This window comes from Triticum urartu, chromosome 2 (assembly GCF_003073215.2).
Source record: "Triticum urartu cultivar G1812 chromosome 2, Tu2.1, whole genome shotgun sequence".
Taxonomy (NCBI): domain Eukaryota; kingdom Viridiplantae; phylum Streptophyta; class Magnoliopsida; order Poales; family Poaceae; genus Triticum; species Triticum urartu.
Window position 1 is genome coordinate 194,335,988 of NC_053023.1, and position 10,998 is coordinate 194,346,985.

A 10,998-nucleotide genomic window follows, 5' to 3' on the forward strand; every position below is an offset into this window, starting at 1 on the left:
ATCTTGACTATAAGAAGTGACAACGGCTCTGAGTTCAAGAACTACACCTTGGATGAGTTTTTGAGTAATGAGGGAATCAAGCATCAATATTCCGCACCTTATACCCCTCAACAAAATGGTGTAGCGGAGAGGAAGAACCAGTTGTTGATTGATGCGGCAAGGACCATGATGGCGGAGTTCAAGTCTCCCTACAACTTTTGGGCCGAAGCCATCAACACCGCATGTCATGCATCTAATCGACTCTACCTTCGCAAAGGCTTGAACAAGACTCCATATGAGATACTCACCGGTAACAAGCCCAACCTCAAGTACTTCCAGGTGTTCGGGTGTAAGTATTTCATTCTCAAGAAAGGTGTCCGTTTGTCTAAAATTGAGGCTATAGCTTATGAGGGCATATTTGTTGGTTATGCTACAAACTCTGTGTGACGCCCCGAGACCGTCGCGCCAGGTGTCTTCCAGTTATTCGTGTTGTTGCCTTGTCATTTGTTTGCATGTTGCATCTTGCCATGTCATCATGTGTGCATCATCATGTTTTCAAACTTGCATTCGTCCGGGTTTCCCCAGTTCCATCCGTTGTCCGTTCTGAGCCAACCACACTTGCACGCGCCCGCGGCATGTCCGTAATAGTATTTTTATAAGTGGCCGAAAAATGTTCTTGGAATGGGATGAAAGTTGGCGTGTGGTGTTGTTATGTTGTCAGTAGACCGCCTGCCAAGTTTCATCGCATTCGGAGTCCGTTTGACGCCCCAACGATTATCTATAGCGGCAATAGTAGCTGGTCTTTCGCCGGACGTTTCGGTCTCTGAAACCGCTGAACGGGTCTCTCTCTCTCTCTCTCTCTCTCTCTCTCTCTCTCTCTCTTCTCAGCCATTGCCTTCTGCACTACCTCTCACCACCAGCTCCAAACCTAACCTCACTCGTCAGCCCGTGGCCCTCCTCGCGCGCGCCCGAAAGCTGTCCCGGACCCGACCCGTACAGTCGTCACCGTTGGGTCCGGATCATCCCCAAACATCTACAAAACGTCTCCGTTTTGTTAATTGGACTTCCTAACATATTTTTTTCTCGACTGCCTGATTACAACAGGAGGGACGAGGTAGCCCCTACCCAAAAATCCATATGCTATATATATATCAGTCAAACCCTAGTTTTTGAGGCTTGTCACATCCATCCTTCCCTTCCGCCGCCACCCGACCTACTCCCCTCTTCCGTGGGATCTCCCTCGATCCAAATTAGCAGCCACCACTTTCCCTTCCTCGATTTTGGCACCGAACCAACCATCCACTCCTCTCGATCCACCTACCACAACGCCTGCCTCCCTCATTTTCCCCATCCAATCACCAGCACCCGATCCCCCTGCCCGAACTCCTCTTCGTGCATGCAGCTCCTCGCTGGAGCAGGCAACCGGACCACAGTCAGGCCTATCCCTCTTCCCTCTGCTTCCCCTTCCCTCTGCTCTCCATTCCCCTCTCTGACCCCCTGCTTTTCCCCTCTTGTCAACAGGAACAACGACGCCATGGCGCCCGAAGCTCGAGCTCGTCCGACACCATCTAGACCCTTGTCCGGGGACCGGATCCACCTCCCACCGCCGGGAATCGGTTCCCCTCGACCTCGCGCCGCCTCCGGTGGTGGTCCCGCTGTCTGCCGTTGCCGGAATCGCCAACGCCGCCACCACTCGTCTTCCTGGAAGCCGCTCCCCTGCTTCGCCTTCTCGTCCGAAGCCGAACACGCTTGACGGCCTGCATCGCGCTGTCGTGCCTCCTCCGCCGCCTGGAGCTCTAACCTCCGTCAGAGCTCTGCCGTCCCCGCGCTCCTGCCGCCCCGCCGAATCCGGCAGGTCCTCGTCACCGCATCCGCGCCTAGCCCGCGCTGACCTCGACCTCCTGCATCACTCGCCCCTGCCTCGCGTGCGTGACCTCCCGTGCCAAATCTCCAAGGCCCGCGCCGCCCATCGCCGGAGCGTCGTCCCCGTCCCTGCTGAACCTGCCGCTGACTTCTGCTTCCTCTTCATCGAGCAGGAGCGCTCGTCCCTGAGTCCCATGCTGCCTCTGTTCGAGAGGAGGAGGACGAGGTCGAACGCCCGCGTTGACTGCGCCACGTCCGCAAGTGGACCGCGCCCCTCCTCAAGGCCCAGCGACCGGCCTGCCTCTGCTCCCCCGACTGGGACTCAGCCCGAAGTGAGCAGCCCCCGCCCCTGTTGCTAGTTGGGCCGGCCTCTGTTTTGGCCCATTCATGTTTTTTTCCAGATCTACGAATTTCCTAATTATTTCCAGTAAAACAGTTTTGCAGAAAACCCCCCAAGCATCATGCATTTAATAACTGTTGAACCATGCATCGGATTAAAACAAACTTAATATGAAAGTTGCTTAGAATTTTGGGTAGTTTCATAATATGTCTTTTTCATCCATGTCTAAAATGTTTAAAATGCTATTTGTTTAAATTTGCTTAAATAACTTGCTAAAATGTTTTAATTCATAACTATTTAACCGTAACTCGGTTTGTAACAAACTTTATATGTAAATGGGGTGGAAAAAGCATAGATTAACATGGTGGCATTGTTTTGCATGTTTAACAACTCTAAAATATGCTTTAGAGCAGAACAGTACCAAACCTTAAAAAAATGCACATGAGGATTTTCCGGACTTGTTGTTTGTTGTTCCGGCCTCATTTAAACTTGCCTAGATAGGTAGTTTTCATTTGCTTCACCCCTTGCCATGTTAATCAACATTTTAATATTGTTGGGTACATAAACGAGATCGAACTAAATAACTTGAATGTGGTGTTCCGTCAATATGCAACTCGTTGCATATTGAGCTCCACTTAATTTGTAGGATTGTTTGTGTACTTTGCCATGCCATGTATCATTAAACCGGGCATGCATCATACTTGGTTGTGCATCATGCCATGATTATGTGATGGTTGTTTACTATATTGTTTGCTTCTTTCCGGGTTACTTCTCGCGTTAGCTTCGATTTCGTTCCGGAGTTGTGAGGATCCGTTCATCTACGTCCGTTTGTCTTCTTCATGTACTCGTTCTTCTTCCTTGCGGGATCTCAGGCAAGATGACCATACCCTCGAAATCACTTCTATCTTTGCTTGCTAGTTGCTCGCTCTATTGCTATGCCTATGCCGCGATACCTACCACATGCTCTATCATGCCTCCCATATTGCCATGTCAAGTCTCTAACCCACCTTGTCCTAGCAAACCGTTGTTTGGCTATGTTACCGCTTTGCTCAGCCCCTCTTATAACGTTGCTAGTTGCAGGTGAAGATGGAGTTTGTTCCATGTTGGAACATGGATATGATGGGATATCACAATATCTCTTATTTAATTAATGCATCTATATACTTGGTAAAGGGTGGAAGGCTCGGCCTTATGCCTGGTGTTTTGTTCCACTCTTGTCGCCCTAGTTTCCGTCATACCGGTGTTATGTTCCTTGATTTTGCGTTCCTTACACGGTTGGGTGTTATGGGGACCCCTTGACAATTCGCTTTGAATAAAACTCCTCCAGCAAGGCCCAACCTTGGTTTTACCATTTGCCTCACCACCACCTACTTTTCCCTTGGGAGTCGCTCTCACAGGTCATGTTTATTTTAACCCCCCCGGGCCAGTGCTCCTCTGGGTGTTGGTCCAAACTAGAGCCCCTTGCAGCGCAACCTCGGGGAAACTTGAGGGTTGGTTTTAGTTGTATGGATTGCTCATCTAGTGTGCCCTGAGAACGAGATATGTGCAGCTCCTATCGGGATTTGTCGGCACATTCGGGCGGCTTTGCTGGTCTTGTTTTACCATTGTCGAAATGTCTTGTAACCGGGATTCCGAGACTGATCGGGTCTTCCTGGGAGAAGGAATATCCTTTGTTGACCGTGAGAGCTTGTGATGGGCTAAGTTGGGACACCCCTACAGGGTTTTGAACTTTCGAAAGCCGTGCCCGCGGTTATGGGCAGATGGGAATTTGTTAATGTCCGGTTGTAGAGAACTTGAAACTTAACTTAATTAAAATGCATCAACCGCGTGTGTAGCCGTGATGGTCTCTTCTCGGCGGAGTCCAGGAAGTGAACACGGCGTTGGAGTTATGCTTGAATGTAAGTAGTTTCAGGATCACTTCTTGATCACTTCTAGTTCACGATCGTGCTTTGCTCCTCTTCTTGCTCTCATTTGCGTAAGTTAGCCACCATATATGCTAGTGCTTGCTGCAGCTCCACCTCACATACCTTTTACCTACCCATACGCTTAAATAGTCTTGGTCGCGAGGGTGTGAGATTGCCGAGTCCCCGTGACTCACAGATTACTTCCAAACCAGTTTGCAGGTGCCGATGATACCGTGCAGGTGACTCAACCGAGCTCAAGGAGGAGCTCGATGAAGATCTTGTTCATCGTGTTGTTTCGTTTCAGTTGCTCAGTAGTGGAGCCCAGTCGGGGCGATCGGGGATATTTTGTATTAGGGGTAGTCTTCTTTTATTTTGGTTCCGTAGTCGGACCTTGATTGTATCTGGTTGATGTAATGCTATATTTATGTATTGTGTGAAGTGACGATTATAATCCAACTATGTACCTCTTTCTTATTCAGTACATGGGATGTGTAAAGATTACCCCTCTTGCGACATGCCTACAATGCGGTTATGCCTCTAAGTCATGCTCCGACACGTGGGAGATATAGCCGCATCGTGGGTGTTACAAGTTGGTATCAGAGCCTTCCCCGACTTAGGAGCCCCCTGCTTGATCGAATCATTGGCGTTGTTGAGTCTAGAAAAATGTTTTGAGTCTTATAGGATTATATATATCGGAGAGTAGGATTATTTTTACTCCTCAGTCCCTTCGTCGCTCTGGTGAGGCATCCTGACGTAGAGTTTTGATTCTTCTCTTCTCAAATTTCACTAAACTTTTTTAGGATCATGCCGGTATCTTGGAATCATTCCGATGGTTTTTGTGACGAGAACATTGTTCTTGGTGCCTCCTGACATTTAGGGGTTGTGGCAGTGTCCCGGGGAGTTGAGCTCCGAGGTGTTGTCGTCACAATTTTATCGTTGCAATTCTAGAATACCTGAGTTTCGTCGACATCAAAAATCTCTTTTATGCAGTTGTTGGTGAGATAACCTCGACGCCACCCAGTACTGGGGCGGGAGTTCGGAAGTATTGCCATAACTCGTATAACGGATGCTTTTCGAAGGTTGAGGTAAATGATTTCCAAAGGTTTCTTGGTTATGTGTTGAAGGATGGATACAGCTGGATGTAGGATTTGCTAGTTTTGGGTGAGATATTATGCTTCCCCTGTATCCCCAACACCTGATTGCATAACCAGAAAGTTTCGGGACTTTATAAGTGAGAATTCAAGTAGCTCCTAGGATATCTTTCCGACAGATGCATGATATGAAATTGGGGTTCGGTGTCTAGTGGTACGCCTATCCACGGTTGGTTTTACAGTGGTCTCGTTGTGTCTTAAAGAGTCCTTGGCTATGCTGACTCGGGGACGCTTCGTATGTCATGTGCACTGCCTTGTACATGATGGTGTTGTACGATCGAGCCCGTGTGGGCCCCACCACGAAAACTTCGGATGAAATCTCTATCATATGTTTGTTCCGGCTTATTCTGCAAGCTAATCCTTTGTTTTGTTTTGAGTTGTGGTATTCGAGTTGCTTCAATGTCAAATGTTGATTCCATACCTTTCCTAAGCGGTGTTCTCATATTCCTATGTGAATACAAATCCTTCTTGATCTTCGAGTTTGCTATCTCAATTTCTTCTGAACCGGTGTGTCTCTCTTCAAGTGGATCTGATCTTTTTCAACATTCCACAAGATCAACTCAAGTCTTCTCAATGTTGTTTGTTTCATCCGTCCCAAGTTTCCTTTGTTTTCCCGCCCACCCACCCTTTTTCTTCAAGGACTCAGATTTCTTAATCAAGTATCCATTTTATTCTTGTGAAGTCTCTTCATTCTTTTCTTTCAATGTTCGTATCCGGTGATTCTCATGAAGATTCTAACGGAGCTTCAAGTTCATCATTCTTTGTTCCCTTTCTCCTCCGGTGGATTCAATTCAAGCTTTTGGTGTTGATCATATCCCTTAACTCGTTTCAAGTGCTTTCTCATGCCGGTGCACCTCTTAATCACCCGCTCCTCGCTATTCATTTGTTCTGGGGTGCTGAAGATACCTCGAAGATTCGCGTTTCCACTCTACTTTCGTTCAAGTTCTTTTTGAGGATGTTATTATCTCATTCAAGCCATTAAAATCAACCGGGTCAATCTCTCTTTTAAATTGTTCAATGGTGTTTCTTTTGAGTGGGCCCTAACCCACAGGTCTTTCTCAGGATCTTACCTGACTCTTCTAATTTTCCCGGAGCTTCTCAAATTCTTTTCGAAGTTTGACGTAAGAATGAATTATCATCAGTCTTATGTATTTTCTCCAAGACCTGTCAAATTCTTTTCACTGTTGGCTCAACCTTTCTATTCGTCATCCCGGAGTATCTCAACTGTTCATGGTGGTGTTTCTCTTTGTTATTCTCAACACTTGAAGACCGAAGAAGAATTTTTCCTCCATATCTTATCCGTTCTCTCAGAGATTCGTGGTTCTAGTTTGAGGCCATGCTCTCATAATTGTTTTTATTGTGGGAATTCTTTTCATCCATATGGAGCATTTCATGAGTTGTTTTCTCTTTTCCTTCCTCCGGAGCCCATCATTTCAGAAGAATTAATCATTTCAGCTTCCAGCTCTCATTTCTCCAAATCTTACCGGTGCATCATCCAAGTATTCTCTAATCATCTCGGGATCTCTTCGTTTCACTTGTATCTAAAAAATTCTCTCAAGTATCTTCATTCATTTTCCAATTCTACCCGGTGATCTGTGCCTTTGCTACTTTCATTTTCAATTCTTATGGTGGCTCATTCAAGAGTTCTCTTCCTTGGTTATCATATCAATTTATTCGTTGTTTCTATCCTACCGGTGGTTCGTTGAAGACCTTTCTCAAGTTTGCGCTATATCTCTCCTCAATCCTTTTTCAAGAAGAATAAGTAGTATGCCAAATCCGTTGCTTGTCATCAATTTAATTGGTGAAGGACACGCATAACGTAATTCTTATTCGTGTTTCACCCAAGTGATTAATTCCTTATCCCAGAGGTTCATCAAAATTCTTGATTTCTTTTGTTCATCTTTCTTTTACGGAGTTCCAGGTCTTCCGCATTATCTCATCGCGAAGCTCCATTTAATCAGTGCAAGGCTTCACCTTATGTTCTCAACTTCTCTTTCTTTTGACCATTCTTTTATTCCAGAGTTCTTCATGGAGGCTCAACATGGTGGTTCATCAAGGATTTAATTCCTTCTCAGAGTGTTCATCGAGATTCTTTTCAGAGAAGCTCAAGTATTCTTTATCTTGCATTTCAAAGCGCAATTCTTTCAACCTTATCATTTGAGGTTGTGTTATGCCATTCGTGACAATTTGAGTTCGTGTTTCATGATACAACAATTGTCAAGAATGAGATAGTTAAACCCACCAATTTCTTCGAGCATGAGCTCTTCTCAATCCATCAATCACTTTGTTGGAGTTATCTTGGGTTATATTTCACCTAAAGCTTTCCCTAAGGATTGTTGCTATTTATGGTGCTTATAAATGACCCAAGTTCTTCATTTATCCTCCCAGTGAAATAAGTTTCTTGTCTCCTTGTTCATATCAATCCAATCTTGTTTCCATTTATGGCAGGTTTTCACCTCAAGTTCTTGAGATCTTTTCCATACGCCCTCAACAAGCATGTTCTTTTCGTTGTTGATTTCCCAAAAACTCCGTTAAATCCTTCTTTTTAAGGATGCTCTCTCAAATTCATTTGAGGTAGAACATGTTTTTTTCTTCTCCGTTCTTTTCATTGCATTCTTTCATTTCTTCCGGAGGCATTGTGATGATGCTCTCTTCACTCATCATCTCGTATTGTGAAGATCATGCTCTTTCCTTTGCTTATCCATTCAACCAGAGTGTCGTGTTTTCATTCCAGTTCTCTCATCTTATCAAGTTTTACCTCATTTCTCAACCGGAGTGCTGTCTGAAATCTTTCTTACCCCTTGTGCCATTCTTTCAATAGTTTCGGAGGCAGCGTGTTGTTGATTTCATCAACTATATTCTCATATTGTCAAGCTCTTGTTCACTTCTTTCCATTTACAGTCGGAGTGTTGTCCAAATTATATCATTCTTTTTCCTCCACTATCTTGTTTTAACCGGAGTGTTGTCGTAATTGACCTTTATCGTTCCTTGTACATCTCGTTTCAACCGGAGTGCTTGCATGTACTTCTTGTCCATTGCAACCCTTTTTCTTATGTCTTTCAACCTACAAGGTTCGAGTAATGTTCCTTGTTCCTCTTTTCTAATGGAGTGTTTTCAACTTTGTTCATCTTTGTTGTATTCTTTCTTTCAATTTGTTCAACCTCGCAAGGTTCGTGGTTTCACTCATTTGTCAAAGAAGCAATTAGTTTTATCTCTTCTCTTCCTCTTCCGTTTACCATCCGGTGCCATCCTAGATCTCGGGACGAGATCCTCTTGTAGTGGTGGAGTGTTGTGACGCCCCGAGACCGTCGCGCCAGGTGTCTTCCAGTTATTCGTGTTGTTGCCTTGTCATTTGTTTGCATGTTGCATCTTGCCATGTCATCATGTGTGCATCATCATGTTTTCAAACTTGCATTCGTCCGGGTTTCCCCAGTTTCGTCCGTTGTCTGTTCTGAGCCAACCACACTTGCACGCGCCCGCGGCATGTCCGAAATAGTATTTTTTATAAGTGGCCGGAAAATGTTCTCGGAATGGGATGAAAGTTGGCGTGTGGTGTTGTTATGTTTTCAGTAGACCGCCTGCCAAGTTTCATCGCATTCGGAGTCCGTTTGACGCCCCAACGATTATCTATAGCGGCAATAGTAGCCGGTCTTTCGTCGGATGTTCCGGTCTCCGAAACCGCTGAACGGTCTCTCTCTCTCTCTCTCATACATTGCCTTCTGCACTACCTCTCACCGCCAGCTCCAAACCTAACCTCTCTCGTCAGCCCGTGGCCCTCCTCGCGCGCGCGTCCGAAAGCTGTCCCGGACCCGACCCAGACAATCGTCACCGTTGGGTCCGGATCATCCCCAAACATCTACAAAACGTCTCCGTTTTGTTAATTGGACTTCCTAACATATTTTTTTCTCGACCGCCTGATTACGACCGGAGGGACGAGGTAGCCCCTACCCAAAAATCCATATGCTATATATATCAGTCAAACCCTAGTTTTTGAGGCTTGTCACATCCATCCTTCCCTTCCGCCGCCGCCCGACCTACTCCCCTCTTTCGTGGGATCTCCCTCGATCCAAATTAGCAGCCACCACTTTCCCCTCCTCGATTTTGGCACCGAACCAACCAGCGACTCCTCTCGATCCACCTACCACAGCGCATGCCTCCCTCGTTTTCCCCATCCAATCACCAGCACCCAACCCCCCTGCCCGAACTCCTCTTCGCGCCTGCAGCTCCTCGCCGAAGCAGGCAACCGGACCACAGCCAGACCTCTCCCTCTTCCCTCTGCTTTCCCTTCCCTCTGCTCTCCATTCCCCTCTCCGACCCCCTGCTTTTCCCTTCTTGTCGACAGGAACAATGACGCCATGGCGCCCGAAGCTCGAGCTCGTCCGGCACCATCTAGACCCATCTCCGGGGACTGGATCCACCTCCCACCGCCGGGAATCGGTTCTCCTCGACCTCGCGCCGCCTCCAGTGGTGGTCCCGCCGTCTGCCGTTGCCGGAAGCGCCAACGCCTCCACCACTCGTCTTCCTGGAAGCCGCTCCCCTGCTTCGCCTGCTCGTCTGAAGCCGAACACGCTTGATGGACTGCATCGCGCTGCCGTGCCTCCTCCGCCGCCTGGAGCTCTAACCTCCGCCGGAGCTCTGCCGTCCCCGCGCTCCTGCCGCCCAGCCGGATCCGGCAGGTCCTCGTCGCCGCATTCGCGCCTAGCCCGCGCTGACCCCGACCTCCTGCATCACTCGCCCTTGCCTCGCGTGTGTGATCTCCCGTGCCAGATCTCCAAGGCCCACGCTGCCCGTCGCCGGAGCGTCATCCCCGTCCCTGCTGAACCTGCCGCTGACTTCTGCTTCCTCTTCATCGAGCAGGAGCGCTCGTCCCTGAGTCCCGTGATGCCTCTGTTTGAGAGGAGGAGGACGAGGTCGAATGCCCGCGTTGACTGCGCCACGTCCGCAAGTGGACCGTGCCCCTCCTCAAGGCCCAGCGACCGGCCTGCCTCTGCTCCCCCGACTGGGCCTCAGCTCGAAGTGAGCAGCCTCCGCCCCTGTTGCTAGTTGGGCCAGCCTTTGTTTTGGCCCATTCATGTTTTTTTCCAGATCTACGAATTTCCTAATTATTTCCAGTAAAACAGTTTTGCAGAAAACTCCCCAAGCATCATGCATTTAATAACTATTGAACCGGATTAAAACAAACTTAATATGAAAGTTGCTTAGAATTTTGGGTAGTTTCATAATATGTCTTTTTCATCCATGTCTAAAATGTTTAAAATGTTGTTTGTTTAAATTTGCTTAAATAACTTGCTAAAATGTTTTAATTCATAACTATTTAACCGTAACTCGGTTTGTAACAAACTTTATATGTAAATGGGATGGAAAAAGCATAGATTAACATGGTGGCATTGTTTTGCATGTTTAACAACTCTAAAATATTCTTTAGGGCAGAACAGTACCAAACCTTAAAAAAATATGCACATGAGGATTTTCCGGACTTGTTGTTTGTTGTTCCGGCTTCATTTAAACGTGCCTAGATAGGTAGTTTTCATTTGCTTCACCCCTTGCCATGTTAATCAACATTTAATATTGTTGGGTACATAAACGAGATCGAACTAAATAACTTGAATGTGGTGTTCCGTCAATATGCAACTCGTTGCATATTGAGCTCCACTTAATTTGTAGGATTGTTTGTGCACTTTGCCATGCCATGTATCATTAAACCGGACATGCATCATACTTGGTTGTGCATCATGCCATGATTATGTGATGGTTGTTTACT